Source organism: Neovison vison, chromosome 7 (genome assembly GCF_020171115.1).
Source record: "Neovison vison isolate M4711 chromosome 7, ASM_NN_V1, whole genome shotgun sequence".
NCBI classification, from domain to species: Eukaryota; Metazoa; Chordata; class Mammalia; order Carnivora; family Mustelidae; genus Neogale; species Neogale vison.
The window spans coordinates 34,846,724-34,873,140 of NC_058097.1; the positions used below are offsets into that span (position 1 = coordinate 34,846,724).

Sequence of the window (26,417 nt, forward strand, 5' to 3'; positions counted from 1 at the left end):
GCTTTAATCACAACCAGAGGGAGGAACAAATTATGGGAAACTCATAGCAACACATCAGGAATAACTGATAAAATGAGATGAGACAGCGGAGGCAGAGGCAAAAGAGGGAAGCAGAGTTTCCAAAACTCTGGTCATTTCCCTCTCGGTGTTTTTGTCATTTCAAAGGGCTTCAATTCCTGGATTACCACCCATGAAAGGCCTCTAAAAGGTAGATGGAAGGAAACCATCTTTTTAGAATCATGGGGGCGGGGTGGGTGTGGAAGAAGCAAGCAGAGCAAGCCAACTTGCTTTGGTTTTTCCCTTTTAAGTGCTTGTGCTGAGTAGATCAGTACCCTGATGTCTGAGCTGAAAAGGTCAGAGATGGAAGAGGCCGTTTTTATCACCTGGAACTTGGGGAAAAGGGTAATGAAAAAGATGTGAAAGTCTATGGGAGAGACTGGGTGGCAAGACTGCACTTAAGCCAGAGCAGCATAACTTTGTTGTATTTGTTGTTGCTGCTCTGGACAGGCCACATATGCAGTCATTCCAATGTGACAGCCACCTAAGAAGGGTGGTCTTAAAGGAAGAGGAGTACAAAAACCTGTGCTACTTTCTCTTTCAGTATTTTATGAACATCCCAAGGACAAGAAGCTTGGACTAGTAAGACAGGGCTAGGGAAAAACTATGGCAAGATTTATGGCAGCTGGCTTAGAGATCAAACAGTTACAGAGGTATCCAGGAAGCTCTAGAATCCAGCAAGCCTTTACCCGTATATTGCTACCTTCACTGGTTGAGGCCAAACTGTTTCTAGTGTGGATTCTCAGAAAGGACCTGACTGCAGAGGAGACCCCAGACCATCACACTTAGCAGAGTAAACCTAAATGTCTTCCAGACCCTGGAGAGCACAATTCAACAATGCTGTGTACTAGAAATGTTCCCACCTTAGAGGGTTTGCTCATTCATTCATTCATTAGTCCAGACATCATGGCAGTTACTAGGAATGGCAGAAAGATAGATGAAACATTACCCCTATTCTTCATGAACTCCCCATTTAACAGAGAAGACAAAATATTCTTGTAGTTCAGTAGGATACTAAATACAATACTCTTAATGGTTGCTCTGAAGACAAAAGAGGAAGCATCTAATTTAAACTCAGAAAATTAAGGAGAACTTTATAGAAAAGGTATCTTAGCTGTTGGTTATTAAAGGATAAAAACTTGCCATTCGTGAATTTATTTAGTAAATATTTCTCTTCAGTTATGTGTCAGACAAATAAGACAAAATCCTTCTCTCATGAAACTTATATTTCAGTCTGGGAGAAATAGATAATTAATAAACAAAATGTACAGGTAACTAAATAATGAAAAACAATAATAAACTGGATAAATGTAAAGGGTAATATAACAAAATGACTGAAGATATAGGAGCTAATTTAGATTGATGGCCAGAAAATAATTCTTTTCGGGGTGTCATTAAATTTGAGACAGAATTCAAAAACAAATGAGCACTTCAGGCAGAAGAAATACCATGTGCAAAGGCCCTGAGATTGAAACCCTTGAAGGATTTGAGGAACTAAGAGGAGAGTGTCTGGAACATAACAGGCAAGCAAAAGAATGATGAGAGATGGGGGTGGAATTAAGGCCTAGCAGTGAGGCAATGAGGCATTTGGTTTTCAACCAAGTGAAATGAAAAGCTACTGAAAGGGTTTCAGGGGCACCTGGGTGGATCAGTGTGTTAAAGCCTCTGCCTTTGGCTCAGGTCATGATTCCAGGATCCTGAGAGCGAGCCCTGCATCGGGCTCTCTGCTCAGAGAGGAGCCTGCTTCCCCTCTCTCTCTCTGCCTGTCTCTCTGCCTACTTGATCTCTGTCTGTCATAAAAAAAAAAAAAAAAAAAAATTTCAAACATGAAAAAGACAATGTAATTTACATTTCTTAGAATAATAGTAATAAATACATATATTGAACATACTATATAGGCCAGGCCCCACCCAACAATTATATTATGATGGTTACTATATAGACATGGGTTGCAGAGGGCAGAATGGACACAAGGTGACGTGGGTTATAGCAGTGGGAATGAAGGAACAAGTGGAAAGATTTCAAGAATATTTAGGAAATAGAATTGGCAGGACTGGATTTGGAAGGGGAAAAGTAGTGATAGAAGAAGAGAGAAAAGAAAGATTACTTTTATACTTTAACAGAGATTAAAAGGAAGAGGGAATGTTCAATGGTGTTGAATATCTGGGAGGCCAAACAGACTTGAATCTGAAAAGAGATCACTGGATATATCAATTAGAAAGTCATTAGAGGGGCACCTGGGTGGCTCAGTGGGTTAAGCCTCTGTCTTCAGCTCAGATCATGATCTCAGGGTCCTGGGATCGAGCCCCACATTGGGCTCTCTGCTCAGTGGGGAGCCTGTGTCCCTCCCTCTCTCTGCCTGCCTCTCTGCCTACTTGCGATCTCTCTCTCTCTCTCTGTGTCAAATAAATAAATAAAATCTTTAAAAAAAAAAAGAAAAGAAAATCATTAGAAACACTTTGCAAGTGGTTTTGGTGGAGTGATGACAGAAGCAGCTAAACTGTGTACAGTAAGCAGTGACTGGAAGTTGAGGAAATGGGAGATAGTACTTTTCTACAATGTCTGAAAGAGAAGGAGACAATGGAAGTTAAGATAAGTCCTTAAGAGAGACACAGTCAAGGAAATAGTTTTTTCAGTTTTTTTGGTCAGGAGACAAACATGTTTATAGATTCAGGAGTAAAAATAAGTAGAGAGAAAAAGGCTGAAATATAGAAGAAAGAATGGATATCAATATAGAACATGCAAAAGATTGAGGGGAAAAGTTGAGTAGGTTACTGCCTACCATGGGGGCTTCCCTTGGACTTCTGGGATTCAGAAGAAAAGACAAGGATGACGTAAGGCTGTCAGTATGTACTCGAATCCATTAATTTAGCTTTAATCTTTATGTTTCCGGACCCTTCTGAGAACTTAAAACTCTATCTTCCAGTTTTAACAATTTTGCCCTTGTACAACATGAAAGGCTCACGCTCTGCTACAGAGGATTATTCATTGTTCATTACCACATTGAACTCATATATTCTTGGGCTGATTTTACTAGTTTCTTCAGTCTGTAAATAATATTATTAGAAGAGTCATAATCAATGTCCATTTATCTGACCATGACACATGTCCCTTCAAATTCATCTTCATCACCCAGGAGCTCCTGGGTGGCCCAGTTGGCTAAGCATCTGCCTTTGGCTCGGGTCATGATCCTGGAGTTCCAGCATCAAGTCCCACATCAGGCTCCCTGATCAGTGGGGAGTCTGCTTCTCCCTCTGCCCCTTCCCCTCTCGTGTTCTCATTTTCTCTCTCTCTCTCATTCTCTATTTCTCAAATAAATAAAATTGTTATTAAAAAAAACACAATCTGGGCGCCTGGGTGGCTCAGTGGGTTAAGCCGCTGCCTTCGGCTCAGGTCATGATCTCAGGGTCCTGGGATCGAGTCCCACATCGGGCTCTGCTCTGCAGGGAGCCTGCTTCCTCCTCTCCCTCTCTCTGCCTGCCTCTCTGTCTGCTTGTGATCTCTGTCTGTCAAATAAATAAATAAAATCTTTAAAAAAAAAAAAAAACCAATCTGAGGCGTTTGAAGTGGCGGGGGGGTGGGAGGTTGGGGTACCAGGTGGTGGGTATTGTAGAGGGCACGGATTGCATGGAGCACTGGGTATGGTGAAAAAATAATGAATACTGTTTTTCTGAAAATAAATAAATTGAATAAATAAATGAATAATATGAAAACTATATGCATTAATGGAATATGGTCTTCTCCTAGCTTCTGAAAGTAATTTTTGAAAGGTATATTTCTTAGACCTTATAGTCTGACATTTCTAATTCAATATTATTCTTAAGAAGTATGGTATACAACAGGATAATGCAATCTGACAAAAGGCAATGGACAATAAAGTTGTAACTATTCCAAATCAAAGTTCAATATATGGCTAATTTTCAAAATGGAACTATATTTCAAATTAAAAAAAATAAACTGTCTAAATTAAAACACTGGTTTGCATGTATATAGGTACGGGCTTAATCAGAGACATACACAGAGATAAAAGGAATATAACACATCAAATATTCAAAATAATTTTTTCTAAGCTGAATATAATTTTAAAAATACATTTAAATGGCTCCTTAACGAGGCCAATGCTTCCTTTGCATCCTTCCCAATTCTTCACAAATTCAAAATCTTATCTTCTACAAAGTAGCCCAACTATAATGCTTAATCAATAGAGATTATAGAAGTTTATACAAGAAGTATTTTATATATGATGGTCATCAACAAGGTCAAACTCTTTTGACTACTCAAAAAAGCAAAAATAAATGAAAAATATCCCAACTTAGGAGAAAGCAAAGTCATGGCAGAAGCTACAAAGTGGTTTCACATTCCTACTGGTAGGTAATTGGCTGATAAATGAATATTTATTTGTTGGCCTAGCTATATGCTAGTTGTTGGTGTGGGAGAGATGCAATAATGTAAGTCATGCTGCTTCCAACTAATCTAAGTCATAATTAAGGAATGATGAGAATATAAAAAATGGCATTAGTAATAAAAGCCCTATTAACAATGATTCTTTGCTTGACCAAACTTAGGCAGGCTCCTGAAACTTCTCTTAGGCTCAGCTGTATGCTTTGTAAAATTCAGTTTTAGCAAGAATGCTGCTAATGATATCTGATTATCCTTGATTTCTCATCAGGCTCCTCATCTTCCACCATCCCTCAGCTGATGATACATGATAACACTGGCCTTTCTTCAACAAAGAACCCTGTTAGGTTGGTTTAGCCAGAATCCTCCTTCCCTGTGACATTTCCTCTTGGTAATTTTCCATCTACTGACTCCTACCCTGATCCTTAGCTATAAATTCCTACTTGCCCAAGCTGTATTTAGAATGATCCAAGTCTCTCTTCTCTTATTGTAAAATCCCATTGCAATGGTCCCTATACCTCCTATGATGGTCCTGAATAAAGTCTGCCTTATCATCTTTAACAAGTGTTACTGAAGTAGTTTTTGTCTTTAATCTCATGCAGTAAGTGTACATTTTTCACCACACTGTACCCACCATGTATACCACCATATAACTATGTATACCATCATGTAACTATGGTATACATGGCTCACCTGGCCACACTTCAGTACCCCTGGGTTCCAGCTTCAGAACTGTACCTGTGCGACCTTAGACATGCCACTCCTCTTTGAAACATTTCCTGCTCTACAAAATGAGGGAGTTAAAGAAAACACTCTTGACAATCTTAATATTCTCTTAATACTTCTCTCTTAATATTCTATCATGTATGTAAGGTTCAGGAAATAAATATAAGTATACATATAATACATAAAACCATAAATTTTGAACTTTATCAGTGAAATAAGAAGAAATCAACTTCTCTCTGTTACAGTTGTGGATAGTTTCATGGCTTATACAGACACATTCAATATAAGAAAAAGACTCCCAAATCTGGGCAAAGGTCTAAAACAGTACGTTTGGATCAAGTATGTTTTAGGGAAGGAAAAATTGGGGGATGTGATTTTCATTTTTATTATTTTTATTTAAGACTTAAATTGTTTTATCTTATAATCCCTTGCTTTATTTTCATTAGCTAATGAACACTATGGAATATAAAATATTTCATGTAGTAACAGAAAAGCATTAAGTAGAGACCTTTTAATGAAATAGCAATTTAGCCATACCAGTAGTCTTAAAAATGTTATAATGATGTATTAAACATCAAATCCCTTTTTAAAAAGATTTAATTAATTTATTTATTTGAGAGAAAAAAAGCAAGCACAAGCAGGGTGAGGGGGTGTGCGGGGAGGCAGTAGATAGAGGGAAAAGGAGAAGCAGGCTCCCTGCTGAGCAAGGAACCAGAGGTGGGGCTCTATCCCAGGACCCTGAGATCATGACCTAAGTCAAAGGCAGACATTAAACCAACCGAGCCACCCAGGTGCCTCTAATCCTCAAATTTAATCATCTCTTATTAGGATAAACTTCTAGAATATAAATGATTAGGTGTTTGGTAAAGGAAAGCTTGATATAGCCAAATGAAAAAAACAATATATGGATATTTAAGATAATATTTTATAGAAATAGCATGAAAAATAACTGATAGTATAAATGTGTGTTAGTAACTGCAGAACTGAATATCCAACAAGGCTGCAAACACACAATAAGGGAGCCTATGCATAGTAATAAGCCAAAGTGTTGAAAATATAATGTTTTTCTCCAGACTTTACAGAATTTTTCTCATTCTCTTTAAAGATAAAGTATACTACTTATAAAATAAACTATTTGGGATAAAATGTATTTTTCTTTTATTGCTATTTTTCAATAATATTTATTTAGCTCTTATGTGTCAGACATTTTTAGAGCTTTACATATGTTATCATTTTATCATAATGACCACTGTGAGTTAGAAATGATTATCACTATTTAATAGATGAGGAAAGTAAGGCTTAGAAAGATCAATTAAATTGTCCAAGGTCACACAGTTAATCAGCAGATGAGACTGGTTTAATAGCTGGTCCTGTATCATATAAAGCCACTATACTATGTCACCTTCATAAAAATAAAAATATATCACATATATATGTGGTATTCTTTAATCTTCTGGAAAATAATTTGTGCAAAAATTTTATACACCTGTATTTTCAGAAAACAAAATATGAGCCCTTTTCTTCATTAATTTGAAAAATGAGAGGCCAACAAGTGTACATGTTTGTAACTGAGATCTGTATAAATATGTACATGATTTAGTAAGTAAGTACTGACTTTCATCCTAAATTTAGAACTTCTGCAGCTTGGAAAATAAGCTCTTATTATGACTAAAAAGCATTCCTTTCATATTGGCTTTTTCTCCAAAGACTGTCAAAGTAGATCAATCCATTTTAATTGGCATATTAAATGTGCTAGTCTACTTCTCAGATTCAAAGCTTGGGTGTCACAGAAAATGATAAAAGTGAAGCTGAATTTTCTCAAGGGTGCTTCAACACACATGATCTGGTCTATCATGATAATTATGACATAAATGTAAAATATTGCTTCAAGTAGCTGATCAAAAATACTCATATTTTATTCACCAGTACAATGGCAAAAATACCTGGAACTCTCTAAGGACCTCACGAGAGAACATCGCTCCTTGGGGAGGTAAGGGCTCCTAAACCCCAGTCCTCTGATTTAGAAGAGGGCATCTCCTTGTAAAATGGCTCATTAAATAAGAGCGGGTTAAAATAGGGCTAAATGGTAAGGTTTTCTTCAAAGATCAACAGACATTTAAAAACTGTGAGTGGAGGGGCACCTGGGTGGCTCAGTTGTTAAGTGTCTGCCTTCGGCCAGGTCCTGGGATCAAGCCGCACATCAGGCTCTCTGCTTGGAGGGAAGCCTGCTTCTCCCTCTACCACTCCCTCTGCTTGTGTTCCCTCTCTTGCTGTGTCTCTGTCAAATAAATAAAATCTTTAAAAAATAAAAATAAAAAAGTAAAAACTGTGAGGTTCAAAGTTAGGAAAAAAAGGGGGAAATAGGCAAGTCACGGGTAAGTTCATAAATTTATTTATATTTTTGAGAAAATGTGATTTTTTTTTCCTCAGAGCAAAATGCCAGGAATATAAGTAGGCCCATGGGTTGGACCAGAGCAGAAGCATAAACTGAGACCTGCAGTAGGTTCATTAAAATAACATTGGATCATAATATTCCTATACACCTTTGTTGGTGGACTAAAAGCCTTTCTTTTTTACTCAGATCTATTTTTCTTCTTTTATATTTCAGACATAGCTAAAAGAAGTCTTCATCTTGTTGATGAAATATTTCATATCTCATGTCTATTATTGGAACTTTTAATTTTACTAAGTTCAGTGGGTTAATTAGAATGATAATATTAAATGTGTTTAAGTTCAGTTTTTTATTTCCAATTTAACATTTTTCACAGTTCTGGATATTTTTGATTAAGGCATTAAATTTTCATTGCCCATGGTATAAATACTAGTTGATAAAAAACTCTTATTTCCCTTAAAGACTACAAACAGTATTACCTGAATAGAACCTCTGTGTAGCTATAGCATATGCAGACTAGGCTTTCAGAAGCATTTTTGATGCCTTGACTATTTTATTCTGTTTTATTATGATAATCACTAGAACTTCTGTTGAGTACTCAAAAATTTATTCCCAAGCTTGTAGATAAATTTGGCTTTTTAGTCCCACACAAATACTTTCTTTCCTTGCCAAGCTAATGAAGTGGAGCTTTTTTAATCCTTTAAGTAGAAATTATGTCTTAAACTGACTAAACTATTTGGGAGCATTAGAATGAACTGAACCAAATAAAACTGAGCCTCATGCAAAATTTCCTGAAATCACTGAAGATTAATAAACCTTTAAAAACTGTGAACAGATTTGAAACAAGAATAGAAAAGGGAAGCAGGTATAAGTCCATATTGTAGGAGTACTATATAATGAATCTACTAAATTAGGAGAAGCTTATAACCTTTCTTGGATTGGAGCAAACTCAGTTCCTGAACAGATGGTCTTCTACCATTTAATCACTCTTTAACTCCCTACAATCTGGCTTCTGGGCACACTATTCACTAAAATCACTCAAAGATTACCAATAACCTAGGATCATGGAAGCCAGCAACAGAACTGCTAGAAGGAATTTTATGAATCATACCCAGACAAATAGTTTTTTAGATTAGAGAACTGTAACTGTATTAGAGACACACTAGGAGACCTTCCCCAGATTACCCCACAGGTGAACCATGCAAGGTCTGAAGACTCATACCTGGAATTCTGCCAGTGCTGTGCTATTCCTCCAAGTCAACTAGGTAGCTTGCCTTCTTGAACCATTGTCTAAGTCAAAATCCTCCATACTTTCTCACTCAGTGATGCTGTTTTACCTTCTTGCTAGATGCCTTTGTTCTGCCCTTCTTTTGCACATCCCTTTGTTTTCAACATCTGCACTCCCCATACACTGGCAAAGAACTAAGCCTCAGGCCTGGCCTTCCAAAAATTGTCTGCTCTCATAGTTTCAGTTTCCACCATAAACCATGTTAATAACAACACAACCTTGTACCTTTTCTTTTGATTAAATACTGGGCACCTTGATTAACTACTATGTCTGAAGTGGAACTGTCAACATGCAAATAAAAATAACTAACATTTGGGGTACCTGGGTGGCTCAGTCATTAAGTGTCTGCCTTTGGCTCAGGTCATGATTCTAGGGTCCTGAGATTGAGCCCCTCATTGGGTTCCCTGCTCAGTGGGAAGCCTGCTTCTCCCTTCCCCAATCGCCCGCATGTATTCCCTTTCTTGCTATCTCTGTCAAATAAATAAATAAATAATATCTTTTTTTAAAAAAAGAGCTAACATTTGTTGAGTACTTAACTATAAACCAGGAACTATTCTAAGCTCTTAAACTATATTAACTCTTTGAGATAATATTCTGATTTTTATATATAAGGAACCTAAGTTACACAGAGGTTAATCAACTTGCCCAAGCTTGGACTCAAACCCATGGACTGTGTTTCCAGAAGCTGTGCTCTTAATTGTTTTGCTAGGCAGCAATAAAAATCTCCTCTTTGTACCCTTGAATATTAAAATAACGTTTTAATATCAGAGTACTTTTTTGTCTGTGACTCTTCGTTTGATATTGGAATGGCTTATTTAAAAATTCTGTTGCATTCTCCATTCCAGATTAAAACGCTTCAAAGTATAGGGATAGAGGGAACATTCCTGAACTTCATAAAATCTATCTATGAAAGAACCACAGCAAATATCATCCTCAATGGGAAAAAGCCTGCAGCCTTCCTGTTGAGATCAGGAACACGATAAGGATGCCCACTCTCAACACTCTTGTTCAACATAGTATTAGAAGGCATAGCAATAGCAATCAGACAACAAAGAGAAATAAAAGGTATCCAAATTGGCAATGAAGAAGTCAAACTCTCTTTCTTCGCAGATGACATGATTCTTTATATGGAAAACCCAAAAGACTCCACCCCCAAACTACTAGAACTCATACAACAATTCAGCAATGTGGCAGGATACAAAGTCAATGTACAGAAATCAGTGGCTTTACTAACAATGAAAATACAGAAAGGGAAATTAGAGAATCGATTCCATTTACTATAGCACCAAGAACCATAAGATACCTGGGAATAAATCTAACCAAAGAGGTAAAGGATCTGTACTTGAGGAACTACAGAACACTCAAAAGAAATTGAAGAAGACACAAAAAGATGGAATACCATTCCATGCTCTTGGATCAGAAGAATAAACATTGTTAAGATGTCTATACTGCCTAGAGCAATCTATACTTTTAATGCCATTCCGATCAAAATTCCACCAGTATTCTTCAAAGAGCTGGAGCAAATAATCCAAAAATTTGTATGGAATCAGAAGAGACCCTGAATCACTAAGAAAATGTTGAAAAACAAAAATAAAACTGGGGGCATCACATTACCTGATTTCAAGCTTTACTACAAAGCTGTGATCACCAAGACAGCATAGTACTGGCATAAAAACAGACACATAGACCAGTGGAACAGAGTAGAGAGCCCAGATATGGACCCTCAACTCTATGGGCAAATAACCTTCGACAAAACAGGGAAAAATATACAGTGGAAAAAAGACAGTCTCTTCAATAAATGGTGCTGGGAAAACTGGACAACTATAGGTAGAAGAATGAAACTCGACCATTCTCTTACACCATACACAAAGATAAACTCAAAATGGATAAAAAACCTCAATGTGAGACAGGAATCCATCAGAATCCTAGAGGAGAACATAGGCAGTAACCTCTCCTACATCAGCCACAGCAACTTCTTTCAAGATATGTCTCCAAAGGTAAAGGAAACAAAAGCGAAAATGAACTTTTGGGACTTCATCAAAATCAAAAGCTTCTGCACAGCAAAGGAAACAGTCAACAAAACAAAGAGGCAACCCACGGAATGGAAGAAGATACTTGCAAACGACAGTACAGACAAAAGGTTGATATCCAGGATCTATAAAGAACTTCTCAAACTCAACACACACAAAACAGATAATCATATCAAAAAATGGGCAGAGGATATGAACAGACACTTCTCCAGTGAAGACCTACAAATGGCTATCAGACACATGAAAAAATGTTCATCATCACTAGCCATCAGGGAGATTCAAATTAAAACCACATTGAGATACCACCTTACACGACTTAGAATGGCCAAAATTAGCAAGACAAGAAACAACATGTGTTGGAGGGGATGTGGAGAAAGGGGAACCCTCTTCCACTGTTGGTGGGAATGCAAGTTGGTGCAGCCACTTTGGAGAACAGTGTGGAGATTCCTTAAGAAATTAAAAATAGAGCTTCCCTATGACCCTGCAATTGCACTCCTGGGTATTTACCCCAAAGATACAGATGTCGTGAAAAGAAGGGCCATCTGTACCCCAATGTTTATAGCAGCAATGGCCACGGTCACCAAACTGTGGAAAGAACCAAGATGCCCTTCAATGGATGAATGGATAAGGAAGATGTGGTCCATATACACTATGGAGTATTACGCCTCCATCAGAAAGGATGAATACCCAACTTTTGTAGCAACATGGACGGGACTGGAAGAGATTATGCTGAGTGAGATAAGTCAAGCAGAGAGAGTCAATTATCCTATGGTTTCACTTATTTGTGGAGCATAACAAATAGCATGGAGGACAAGGGGAGATGGAGAGGAGAAGGGAGTTGGGGGAAATTGGAAGGGGAGGTGAACCACGAGAGACTATGGATTCTGGAAAACAATCTGAGGGTTTTGAAGGGACAGGGGGTGGGAGGTTGGGGGAACCAGGTGGTGAGTATTGGAGAGGACACAGATTTTACAGGGCACTGGGTGTGGTGCAAAAACAATGAATACTGTTACGCTGAAAATAAATTAAAAAAAAATTCTGTTGCATTCAACATCTATGTCATGCAACAAGCTCAATTGTTCTCAAATCAACCTAAAAATAAAGAAAAAAAAAAACAATTCCTGGCTGGTCATATGCTATAACCTGTTAAATATGTTAGTTTCAGATAGAATCCTGCCAATCCTGCCATAAAGAATTAAGTGTGTTTTCCTATTTACCAGAAATCCTCTGTGTTCTGATTAGTATAACACATATTTTAAAATAAAGTCAGTTTTCTACACAACCCCAGAAACCCACCAGCCAGTTGCTATAAACGGATGTCCTCTACAGAGTTACCTTATTCCCAGTGGACAACTGTAGTGCAGAATACAATGAATCAGTGAAATACACACAGCCAGCTGCTTAGTTCGCACCGTAATTAGACCTCTTCCAAATATGAAGGAGCAGCAAAGGCTGGAAACAAACACCACCTTCAAGCAACCATTATCTCATATTAAAATAGCAGAGGCGCTATAGTGTGAACAATGAAAATTTCATTCACAGATAATCAGTAGGTTGCCAGCACCAGAATTACCCAACAGAAAATGATGGACCCCCAGTAGGAAACAAGTTAGGGAGAAAGGAGAGGGGACTAACCACTCAGAAAAGAAGCTTGCTAACCTCTTGAAAGTACTTTCCTTTGGATAAGGAAAAGGGAAGTCCCTAGTTAAATTACTAATGGTTAGGCTTGTGTACTTGGTCTCATCCTAATGCTAATAAGGAAGAAGAAATTAATAATTAGACCCCCTTACTATGACCAGCCTACATTTTGTACTAATGTAACATCTTTGCACTTGGTTTTCAGATCATTTCCACAGGCCTCTCAGTGTTCTACAGGCACAGATGCAACTATTTTTCTGTGATGTGATACTAAGGCAGGCTGCTGAGGAAACAAGCTACTTCCTCTGTTAACTCCTTCACACCATTATGAAAATCACTGCTTCCAAATGTTTGACATCTCTTCCTTCTTTCCTTCTTCAGTTAACACCTTAATATTGGTTCTGTTACTTGACAAAAGTGTGACCTTGGAAAAATACTAAACTTCTCTGAGATGTTTATCTGTAAAATTAGTATAATAATATTTATTTCAGAAGATTGTTGAAATCACACACAATACTATAAAATACTTTGAACAGTGCCTATAAACAGGAGCACAATGAATACTGGTTATTTTCATCTCTCTCACTTCCCTTTTCTTGTCCTAGAAGACAAGAATATGATGTATTCTCTGTGCTGAAGACCACTGTCCCAGAGGCAGGCTTATTATCTAACAGCTACAGTAGTGTGGCAAGTGCTGTAACATAGAGTATGAAGAAGACTATAGGAAGGCAGGCTTAACGGTGTAGTTTCCAAACCCACAAGACTTGCTTTCGGGGAGTAATCTATGGGATGATTGGATAATATGGTCTTTTGTACAATTTATCTTTTCCAAATCAAATGTGACATAAGAAAGCAGGGAAAGTGAAGCAGACACTATTACCCTACTTATAAGAACAAATGACAGACTAACAGTTTGGGGTAAATTATTCTCTTTTAAATGTTTCTATACCAGGCAATTTGAATAATTTTCACACTTAATTTACTGGTTTTGCATCTACTTGTGGCCATTACAACTGCTTAATGAACACCCACTCTGCTCAAATCCCAGTGTTAAGGTCATCAACCAAGATCTGAAGCAGCACAGAATGTTGATGGAGAGAAAATACTTAACAACAATGAGATAAGACTCAAGCATAGGAGGTGAGGCATAGGCTTCTGGTTCTAGACAGCAGAGTGCATATACTCAATTCTTATCTCTCTTTAGCCTTACAGAAATGACCACAAAGATATTTAGAATAAACACAGAAGACTAAAGCCAGAGCAATGAATAGAAAGAGGGCCATCAAAGAAGTACATCAGTACATTTCCAGTACAAAAGATGGTAAATGGAAGTGCATTAATGAATAAAGCACAGTACCAGAAGGTTATAAAACCCAAACTATACCAACATACCAGAGTGTCACCAAAATGCTGCCACAGGTGTAGGAGGTGACCCACCAAAAAGAGGGGCTCCACAGGGTCACTTAGTTTGCAGTTAGTTACAATGGAGGGCAGATAGGAGAATTGGGGCATAACGTGCAACTGATTAAAGGCCATAGGAGTCAGCTCCATGCCCCACATAGGGAACTACAGTCATCAATAAAACAGGGTTCTCTCTTAATATATTGAACAAATTGGCTGTGGTAAGTTAATGTTTCTAGTGTAGGCAATAGCTTTCTCAAAGTAAAGCCCTTCACATTTTGGCATTTGGTAAAGGTGGTGAGGGTCTAGTTTGCTTCCCACCAGATCCCTGAGAGACAAAGCTTCCAATCATATCCTCCTCACCTCTTGTTGAGGTGGAGGGTGGAGGAGACTACTTAATATATTGAGAATAACCAGACTGTCTATCATAGTAATGCATAATTAGGTAAATGAGGAATTACCAGATATATGACAAAATAACCAGAAGGGTGAAAGAGAAACACCACATTAATGAAACATAAAAATTATCTTGGACGTTATGCTTCGTGAAATAAGCAAAAACATAAAGGCAAATATTCCATGACTTCACTTATTTGAGGTACCAAGAATAGGTAAATTCATAGAGACAGAAAGTAGAATAGAGGTTACGAGGGACTAGAGGGAGAGGAGAAGGGGAACTCATTGTTTAATGGGTAAAGAGTTTTGTTGGGGATAATGAAAAGTTTTGAGTACAGATAGCAGTGATGGTTATACAACACTGTAAATATATTTAATTTAATTCCAGCAAACTGTAGACTTATGAATGGTAAAATGAGAAATATTAGGTAATGTATGTTGTACCACAGTAATGAAAAAAGACAAAAATCAATTTGGAAACTCAACAAATGGTGCTGTGACAACTGAATAGTCACATGCAAAAAATGAAACTGAATGCCTACCTCACACCATATACAAAAGTAATTCAAAATGGATCAGAGACCTAAATGTAAGAACTAAACCTCTAAAATTCTTAGAAGAAAACAGGCATAAATCTTCATGACCCTTGATTAGGCAACGGTTTCTTAGATATGATACCAAAAACACAAGAAATCAAAGAAAAAACAAATTAGACTTCATCAAAATGAAAAACTTCTGTGCTTCAAATAATACAATCAAGAAATTAGACTGGTAGTCCACTGAATAGGAGAAGGTATTTGCAAATCATATAAGGGACTGATATCTAGGACATATATATAAAGAACACTTACAACACAATAATAAAAAGACAAGTGACCCAATTTAAAAATGACCATGGTACCTTAATAGGCATCTTTCCAAAGAACATATATATTCAAATTGCCAATAAACACATGAAAAGATCCTCAACAACATTAGTAACTAGGGAAATGCAAATCAAAACCACAATAATATACTATTTCTCATCCACTAAAATGACTATAATAAAAAAGATAATAACAAATGTTGACAAGAATATAGAGAAATTGGAAACGTCATACATTGCTGGTAGGAGTGCAAAATAGTGCAGTCATCACTTTGGAAAACAGCCCAGGCAGTTCCTCCAAATGTTAAACACAGAGTTAGCATATGACTTAGCAATTCCACAATATCCAAGAAAAATGAAAACATGCCACATGAAAACTTGTACAAATTTCACAGCACCATTACTCAGAATAGCCAAAAAGTGGAAACAATCCAAATGTCCACCACCAGAAGAATGGATAAATAAGATGTGGTATATGCATACAATGGAATGTTATTCAACCATAACAAGGAATGGCATACAAACACATGCTACAACATTGAAGGACTTTGAAAACATTATGTGTAGTGAAAAAAGCCAGTCACAAAATAGCACATATTATATGAAACCTCTTATGTGATATCTCCAGAATAGAGAAAATCCATACAGAGAGAAAGTAGATTAGTAGTTGTCTAAGGCTGAGGTAAGGAGAAAGAGAAAAGTAGAGGAAAGTGGAGAGTGACTGTTAAAAGCCACAGAGTTTCTCTTGGGGGTGATGAAAATGTTCTAAAATTAATTGTGATGAATATTCTAAGAACTGCTGATTTATGCACTTTAAATTAGTGAACTGGGTAGGATTAATTATATCTCAATAAAGCTTTAATTAAGGAGAAAAAGATGATTCAAGAAACAGAAGAAATCTTAACTCTAATTTCTACTCACAGAAAGACATATGAAGATAAACTATCTAAAGAAAGGGAGGTGGAAACATGATGGCCTAAACTGAGTTTTCCCTATTGCTCTTAATACAATTATTCACCCTGAAAATAATTCAATGGATAATAATGACTCTGGGATCTGCAAAGAAGTCAGGCTGGACTGGCTCAGCTGTCAGGACTTGAAGCAATGTGGTCAGATTTCTGAGATACACATATGGGCAGAACACCAGAGAAGCCTGTGGCCTAACACAATCAACAAGCATAAACTGAAAAAGAAAAACAATTAAAGTCTGTTCTCTCTGGCTGAACGACTAGAAAACAGGAAGCACAACAGAGACTGAGTTGGGGGATCCAACCCTAGCGCCTCCATTGAGCTCCCAACCAATTAGTTGTCCAATGTGCCTTCAGCAGAAATTTCAAAGCTGGAGTGGGGCCACCAACCTCTGCTTCACAAAGGCCACTGGTGGGCCAAAAGGACCATAGCATCAGCTAAGAAGCCCCAGTGAACTATCCTGATGTCTGCTCTGTAAATTGGGCTTCAGCTGGCAGTCCAACTCACATACAATAGCAGCAGCAAAGCTCTCAGAGCCATCTCAATCCCCACTCCACAACCAGTGCACCAGCAATCAGGCTGATCTGCCTTCAGCAGAGCTTCACAGCAGTGACAATCTACCCAACCCCTGTTCTACACCTGGGGAACCAGTGAGTGGGCTGATCCACCCACATCAGCTGAGCTTGGTGCCTCCTAGCCTTCTACTCAGAGGAGATGCTGGTCAGACAGAAATGGCATATTACCTATAAAACACAAATTTGAACTGACAAAGGGTTTATAATCTGAAACTAGGAGGCCAGAGAAAGTAGCATAATAACTCTCAGTGCTAAAAGAAAACAACTGCCAATCAAAAAATTCTGTGACTAACAAAAGTACCTTTCAGAATGAAAGGGAAATAAAGACATTATCAGACAGAGGAAAACTAAGAATTATGTTCAGCAGACCTACTCACAAATAAAGTCTTTAAAAAAGAGCATTAAACAGAAAGAAAATGATAACAGAAAAAGGCTGGGATATTCAGAAAGAAAAGAACAAGGGGATGGTAAAAGTTGAGATAAGCACAATAGACTTTTACCTCGTGAATGCCTCCAATAAAATTTTCTAGTTGAAGCAAAACTTTTCACACAATCTGATGTGCTACTCAATAAATGCAGAGGAAATACTTTAAAAATGTATTTAAAAAGTAAAAAAGGAACAAAAACTAAATGGAAGTAAGGTTTCTACACTTCACTCAAAGAAAAATACTGACACCAGGGGGACTTTAGATAGCAATGTATATGGTAATTCCTGGAGAAATCACTAAGAAAATTTTTAAAATCAATATACTAAATAACTTTTTAAGTAAATCAAAATAGAATTCTAAAAAAATTTTAAGTAATCCACAAGATGTCCTTCAACAGATGAAAGGTTAAACAATGGTATGGTCATACTATGAAAAACTACTCAGCAATACAGAAGAACAAACTTGTTATATGCAGTAACTTGGATCTATCTCTTTGGAATTAGGCTGAGGGAAGAAAGCCAGTTCAAAAGGTTATATACCATATAGTTCCATTTATATAACATTTGTGAAATGACAAAATTATAAAATGGAAAACAGATTAGTGGTTACCTAGGTTTAAGGAAAGCAGTGAAGGAGCAGTGGCTATAAAAGGGTAACACAAGGAAGTCTTAGGATAATATGGTGATGGTACCTTGTAGTATATTGACTGTGGTGGTAGTTACACAAAGTTACACATGTAATCAAAATGGACAGAACTATACACACACAAACACGAATGAGTATATGTATAACTGATAAAATGTGAATAAGCTCTATGAATTGTATCAATATCAGTTTTCTATTTGTCAGGTTGTACTATAGTTACATAAGATGTTAACGTTGTGGAATGCTAGTGAAGAATTCAAAAGCTCTCTCTGGGTATTTCTTTGCAATTTCCTGTGGACCTATACTTATTCAAAATTAAAAGTTAAAAAACTTGGGGGGCACCTAGGTGGTTCAGTCATTTAAATGGTCTGCCTTAGGCTCAGGTCATGATCCCAGGGCCCTGGGATCAAGCCCCACATCTGGGTCCTTGCTCTGCAGGGAACCTGCTTCTCTCTCTCCATCTGCCACTCCCCCTGCTTGTGTTCTCTCTCCCTCCCTCTTTCTCTCTCTCTGTCAAATAAATAAATAAAATCCTTTTTTTAAAGTTAAATTTTTTTTAAATTTTTATTGTTTATAAACATATATTTTTATCCCCAGGGGTACAGGTCTGTGAATCGCCAGGTTTACACACTTCACAGCACTCACCAAAGCACATACCCTCCCCAATGTCCATAACCCTACCCCCCTTCTCCCAACCCCCCTCCCCCCAGCATAAATTCATTTTTTTACTATGTTCTCTTAGTCACCATACATTATTAGTTGTTGATACAGTGTTCCATGATTCATTGTTGGCATATAACATCCAGCGCTCCATGCAATATATACCCTCCTTAATACCCATCACTGGGCTAACCCATCCCCCCACCCATCTCCCCTCTAAAACCCTCAGTTTGTTTCCTGGAGTCCACAGTCTCCCGTGGTTTGTCTCCCCCTCTGATTTCCCCCACTTCATCTTCCCCTCCTTCTCCTAATGTCCTCCATGCTATTCCTTATGTTCCACAAATAAGTGAAACCATGTGATAATTGACTTTCTCTACTTGACTTATTTCACTTAGCAAAATCTCCACCTCCTCCTGTCCATGTTGATGCAAAAGTTGGGTATTCGGGGCACCTGGGTGGCTCAGTGGGTTAAGCCGCTGCCTTCGGCTCAGGTCACGATCTCAGGGTCCTGGGATCAAGTCCCACATTGGGCCCTCTGCTCGGCGGGGAGCCTGCTTCCTCCTCTCTCTCTGCCTGCCTCTCTGCCTACTTGTGATCTCTCTCTGTCAAATAAATAAATAAAATCTTAAAAAAAAAAAAAAAGTTGGGTATTCATCCTTTTTGATGGCTGAGTAATATTCTATTGTAAATATGCACCATATCGTCTATCCACTCATCCGTTGAAAGGCATCTTGGCTCTTTCCATAGTTTGGCTATTGTGCACATTGCTGCTATGAATGTTGGGGTGCATGTGGCCCTTCTTTTTACTACACCTGTATCTTTGGGGTAAATACCTAGTAGTGCAATTGCTGGGTCATAGGGCAGCTCTTTTTTTAACTTTTTGAGGAACCTCCACAGTTTTCCAAAGTGGCTACACCAATTTGCATTCCCACCAACAGTGTAAGAGGGTTTCCCTTTCTCTACAACCTCTCCAACATTCGTGGTTTTTTGCCTTCTCAATTTTTGCCATTCTAACTGGTGTAAGGTGGTATCTCAATGTGGTTTTGATTTGAATTTCCCCAATGGCTAATGATGATGAACATTTTTTCATGTGTCTGTTAGCCATTGGTATGTCTTCTTTGAAGAAGTGTCTGTTCATGTCTTCTGCCTATTTCTTGACTGGACTATTGTTCTTTGGGTGTTGAGTTTGAGTTCTTTCTAGATCTTGGATATCAGCCCTTTGTCTGTAGTGTCATTTGTGAAGATCTTTTCCCATTTCATGGGTTGCCTCTTTGTTTTGTTGACTGTTTGTTTTGCTGTACAGGAGATTTTTATCTTGTTGAAGTTCCAAAAGTTCATTTTTGCTTTTGTTTCCCTTGTCTTTGGAGATGTGTCTTGAAAGAAGTTGCTGTGGCTGATGTCAAAGAGGTTACTGCCTATGTTCTCCTCTAGGACTTTGATGGATCCCTGTCTCACATTGAGGCCTTTCATCCTTTTAGAGTTTATCTTTGTATGTGATGTAAGTGAATGGTCAAGTTTCATTCTTCTTATATAGTTGTCCAATTTTCCCAGCACCATTTATTGAAGAGACTATCTTTTTCCCATTGGATATTTTTTCCTGCTTTATCGAAGATTAGTTGACCATACAGTTCAGGGTTCATATCTGGGCTCCTTATTCTGTTTTTTGTGCCAATACCATGCTGTCTTGGTGATCACACCTTGAAATCAGACAACGTGACAACCCCAGCTTTTTCTTTTTCAACATTTCCTTGACGATTCAGGGTCTTTTCTGGTTCCATACAAATTTTAGGATTGTTTTTTCCAGCATTTTGAAAAATGCCATTGTTATTTTGATCGGGATGGCATTGAAAGTATAGGTTGCTCTGGGCAGCATAGACATTTTAACAATGTTTACTCTTCCAACGCATGAGCATGAAATGTTTTTCCACCTTTTTTTGTCTTCCTTCATTTTTTTTTTTCGTTTAAGTGTTCTGTAGTTTCTAGAGTATAGATCCTTCATATCTTTGGTTGGGTTTATTCCAAGGTATCATATGGTATTGGGTGCTATTATAAATGGAATTGATTCCCTAATTTCTTTTCTACAGTTACATTGTTAGTGATTAGGAGAGCAATTGATCTGTATCCTGCCACATTACTGAATTGCTGTATGAGTTCTTACAGCAATTTAGGGGTGGAGTCTTTTGGTTTTTCTATGTAAAGTATCATGTCATTTGCGAAGAGAGAGAGTTTGACTTCTTCTTTACCGATCTGAATACCTACCTTTTTCTTTCTTTTTGTTATCTGATTGCTGTTGCTAGGACTTGAAGGACTGTGCTGAACAACCGTGGTGAGATTAAAATTTTTATTAAATTGACACCTCAAGATTTTTTGATTGTGTAATTTTGTCAACAATTGTGATAATAATTTTAAATAAAAAACCAGAAAGCTACAAAAGGAATAATTAGAGAACAAAGATGAACTATTAGAAATTAAAAATATGACTTTGAAAAAATTTCAGCAGACGAGCTGGAACAAAAAGTTAAGGAAGAGTCTCTGAATATAGGGAAAAAAAAAATCCAAAAAGCAAACCAACCAAACAAACAAAAAAAAGAAACAGAAACCATCTGAAAAAAAAAAGAAAAAGGGAAGAGATTCAGGGCATCATTCCTGTAGGACTAGGATCTGACTAATAAAGAATCCTAACAGAAAGAATAGAAAAAGGAAAGTAATAATTTAAGAACATTTCCCACCCCTGAAGAAAGTCACAAACCGAAAGGGCCCAAGTGCCAAGCAGAGAAAATGAAAACAAGATCCACATAAAAATAGAAATTTTAGGACACCAAAAATAAAGACAAGTTCCCAAAAGGATATGATCCCAAAAATATAGTTTCATTACAATGTATAGGTAGCAAAAGTGATAAATAGAAGAATTAAAAATTACTACTCCATATTAGGAGATTAAGATGGATGGGCGGTTGAGGTATACCCCTTACAAACAAACAACAGAAACTCTACAAAAGTAGAATATCAAGCAAAAAGAGTTACATCTACATTATTCAGAAATTTGGGAGAACACTCAGGGAGAGGGAGAAAGAATCTGAAGGAAGGAAAGTGCACACGTAGTCCATAGCCTGACACGGGGCTGTATCTCACAACCCTGAGATCATGACCTAAGCTGAAACCAAGAGTCAGATGCTTGCCTGACTACACCACCCAGGTGCCCCATCATGGAAGCTTTTAAGCAGGAAATTCCACTAACGGACCCAACTTTATAAGATCATGTATTCTCAAGCACAGAGAAAAAACAGAGAGGCTGGAGTCAGAGAGAGAGAGTATTAAAACCATGCCACTGAGTTGTAATGAAGTCGAAGTGGTACGTGGCAGTGGGGCTAAATATGGAGAGACAAATGCTACTGTGAATGCTACTGTGAAGGCAGAGCCAATATGAGACCCATCTGAACAGAAGAGCTACTGGCATGAGAAGGGACCACTGAAAGCAATGTCCTTATCCAAAGACAAGCAATATGGGAAGAAGGGCAGATGTGAAGAGAGAAGATAACACATTTGGTATTAGAAATGTGTTTTTGCTCATCAGGGACATGCAAATCAAAACTACAATGAGATATCACCTCACACCTGTCAGAATGGATAAAATAAAAAACACAATAAACAACAGGTGTTAGTGAAGTTGTGGTGAGAAAGAAACACTCGTGCACTGCTGGTGGGAATGCAAACTGGTATAGCCACTCTGGAAAACAGTGTGGAGTTTCCTTAAAAAGTTAAAAACAGAACTACCTTATGATTCAGCAATTGCACTATTAGGTATTTACCCAAGGAATACAAAAACACTAATTCAAAGGGATACATGTCCCCCTATGTAATAGCACCATTATTTACAGCAGCCAAATTATGGAAGTAGCCCATGTGTCCACTGACTGATGAATGGAAAAATAGGATGTGGTGTATATACACAATTGAATACTATTCATCCATAAAAAAAGAATGAAATCTTGTCATTTGCAATGACATGGATGGAGCTGGACAATAAAATGCTACATGAAATAAGTCAGAGAAAGACAAATACCATATGATTTTACCCATATGTAGAATTTAAGAAACAAAACACACAAGCAAAGGAAAAAAAAATGAGAGCAAAAAAGAGAGTCAAAGTAAGAAACAGACTTTTAATAATAGAGAACAATCTGATGGTTACCAGAGTGGAGAATGGGGGATGGGTTAAATTGGTGACAAAAATTAAGGAGGGCACCTGCTGTGATGAGCACCAGGTGATCTACAGAAATGCTGAATTATCATATTGCACACCTGAAACTAATATAACACTGTATATTAACTAATTAGAGTTAAAATAAATTTTTTAAAAAATTTTGGAATTCATTTAAAAGAATTTGTTTTTTAAAAAAGATATGTTTTATTTTTCAACAACTTTATGAGATATGATCGACATGCAAAACCTGTATATATTTAATGTCTACAACTAGATGAGCTATAGATAAGTATATACTCAGAAGTGTTGGATTTTAAATACTAGATCTGTGGAGACATGATCACCAAGTAGTTGGAAATTCAAGCTTAAATATTAGGAAAGATGTTAGGATGTAAATTTAGAGACATTTGCATGAGAAGTCCACTATTTCCCATGACATTCCTTCCTCCCACACATACCTTCAATTATACTCAAACATTCAAGTTAAACACTGACTACCTTCTATATAATAGGTGTTATGATACTATCACAGGTACTAAAGCTACAAAAATAAATGAACCATGTTCTCTGGTCCCTAGGAACTTACATTTGAAGATCTCCAAAAGGTGGGTTTTGGAGGTTTTTCCGGGGGTAGGGTCAAAATCTCACAATACTATAAAGTATATCTGCTGTTGTTTACAGTACTTTTCTTTCTACTCCTCTAAACTAACTTATAAAAGGGGATTTGTTTTATTCTCTAAGTAACATCAAAAGAAAACAGCAATTTCTGACTAGTGACAGAGTAGTGAGGAAGGTCATCCCAGATGATACCAGATTTTGCCAATAGCCTTATGTATACTTGAAGGAGTGGACAATTATACAGTTATGGCACTCTCCTTGCTTTCTGGAGTCTAGAAACTTCCTTCTTCCATACCTTTCTGTAGAGGAATACATTGATTCAGCACACCTGGGCTGTTCAAACTCTGAACAATCCTAAGAAAGGGATATTTGCAGGATGGGGCCTTGGCTGGCTTCTTGGAAGGATCTGTCAGGTAAGTGTTTTTGCATGCTTAATTAAGGCCATGGACCATACGGTACCAGTTTGTCCAGAAGGTTTATCACTAACAATGTGATTTATGGTGAACATCTGTTTTTTGTTGTTGTTGTTTTGTTTTGTTTTTACCTCTAAGGAGCTAGAGCTTGAATAACCAAGGTTAATCATGCAGGTACTACATGCCTACATGACTGATTGTCAATAAAAACCTTGGACACTCAAGCTTGAGCAAGTATTGGTTGGCAACACTTTTCATGTGTTTTCACACATCGTCGCTGGTAATTGTATCTCGTATGACTCCACTGGGAATGGACATTAGGAAGCTTATGCCTGGTTTCCTCAAGACTTGCCCTGAGTGCCTTTGCTGATTTTATCTTGCATCCTTTCCCCGTAATAAACCATAACTGTAAGTATCAGGGCTTCTAAATCCTTTGAGTTCATGTACTGAATGACTGAGGCAAAGGATAAACGGGGACCTCTGACATATCTTCCTTCAAAGTCAGGGACTTTTCTCACTTCCAGAAATTATTTGAACTTTACTACTCTTCTCTATTTTCCCCACTGTTTAGTAGGGTTTAAAGCACCTGGTCAATCCCCACAGATAAGTTAATTGCAAAGTCTGACCTGGTCAATATGACCAAGAGAGAGGTTCCTGGGTGGCTCAGTACGTTAAGTGTCTGCCTTTGGCTCAGGTGAGGATCCAAGGGTTCTGGGATCAAGCCCCATGTTGGGTTCCCTGCTCACTGGGGATCATGCTTCTCCCTCTCCCCTGCTATCTCTCTCTCTCTCAAATAAATAAAGTCTTACATAATAATAATAATAATGACCAAGAGGTCTCTAAAATCAATATTTTAAGGAGAGGTCTACGTCTGACTTCTGTATTTCATCAATCAATGCTACCCAGTCCCAGCAACAGACAAGGTCATGTCTGGTCTTGGCTACTGCTTAAATGGCCAAGAAAGTGGCAAAGTCACCTCACCACTTTATATATCACTACAACCAAGCTGCAACAGGGTTGGGCATGATAACTCCTAGCAATTTTCTGCTGCCAATCCTCCTATTATCTTTCTCAGAAACTGTACACAACTCTGCACAGATGTAATCCTCATGAAGCTGAAAGAGAGAAGCCCTTGCTCTTTTTTTTTTTTAAAGATTTTATTTATTTATTTGACAGAGAGATATCACAAGTAGATGGAGAGGCAGGCAGAGAGAGAGAAGGAAGCAGGCTCCCTGCTGAGCAGAGAGCCCGATGCGGGACTCGATCCCAGGACCCTGAGATCATGACCTGAGCCGAAGGCAGCGGCTTAACCCACTGAGCCACCCAGGCGCCCCGAAGCCCTTGCTCTTAGTAAGTCTCTGACGTAGGATGTGGCTCCACCTGGGGAGCAGGGCATAGATAATTTAGTAGCAGCATCAGGAAATGATTTCATATAAAAAATAAACCTATAAAATTAACTCTCACTCACTTGTACTCTAATAAGCTTTCTTGAATGGGAGAGAAAGAGTTGGAAGCACTCTGCCTGTCAAAAATTACACAGAGCCACAGCCTTCCTTATATGACTGTTTAAATTGTTCATTTTGTTAGTTATGTGCTTTGATGCTCTCTGGTTCCTATCCCCACAACTCAAATCTGTAATCTATTACTTTATTTTCTAGAAAAGTCTTTGTGATTTCATTACCCTACAGAAGTGGGTAACACATGTGAAATGCTATGTAAATGATACACACACTAGTCTAAAAATGGCTCAAGAGTCACAGCACTGGGTAATAGGAAGTTAAATGTATTCCTTATTTTACCATTTCTTCAACTAAAATTCATATCTCAGATTTTTACAGAATGTATCCTTGTACTGCACTGACACTAGTGGTAACTAAGATAAAGGCCAAATCCTCACCTTATACAGGAGTCAACAGGCCAGTGAAAAATTTCTAATACATATTAACATAGGGATTTCACGTTCTTGAGAAAATCTTAACCTTTATTTATAAGTCTCCCAAATAACTTCTCAATAACTTCTCATCTATAAACCACTCAGAGTAATTACATGTTTTGTTGAAGACCAGCAAAATAAACAGAGAAATAGTGTGACAGAATCCAAAGGGCCTAGTTGGCTCTCCTTTACTCTCATTAAAACAAGGATTTATTTGTGTATGTTTATGTGTGTGTGTGTGTATTATATATATGTATGTATGTATATGTGTGTATGTGTATATATATATATATACATTTTTTTTTTAATAAGAGGAGCATTTTGGGTTTTGTTTTTTAAATAGGCATGTTTTTGTTAAGACCAGCATGGAGCCCACTGCAGGGCTCAAATTCACAACCATGGTAAAGACTGAGCTGAGATCAAGAACTGGAAACTTAACCAACTGAGCCACCCAGGCACCCCAAAAGAAGCATTTTGATTTTATAAGCTTATCTTCTGGAAGTGCTGTGATTCTTATTAAATCAATGTAAACTGCTTAGAATCCCAGGCACACACTCAGGTTCATTCCCTTTCTCCTCAGGCAGTTTCCCGAATCCACAACATTCTCATTTTAACAGTCCTCATTACTGGTATCATTTAATACTTGAGGGTTTGCTCAAATCAACATCAATCTTGCTGATCCTGCAAACACTTATTTTGTTGACACAACACAGTCTGAATCCATAGCTACTAAGTGTAAAAAATTTTAAATTATTCCTTCACCCAACATGTCACCAAATAC

The 26,417-nt window shown here is 37.6% G+C and overlaps 1 protein-coding gene across 2 annotated transcripts in view; it reads right to left on the bottom strand.

The window, feature by feature from the left end:
- PHKB (phosphorylase kinase regulatory subunit beta) overlaps window positions 1-26,417 on the bottom strand; it is a 234,784-nt gene that overhangs the window by 58,885 nt on the left and 149,482 nt on the right. The gene's annotated exons all lie outside the window — the stretch shown is intronic.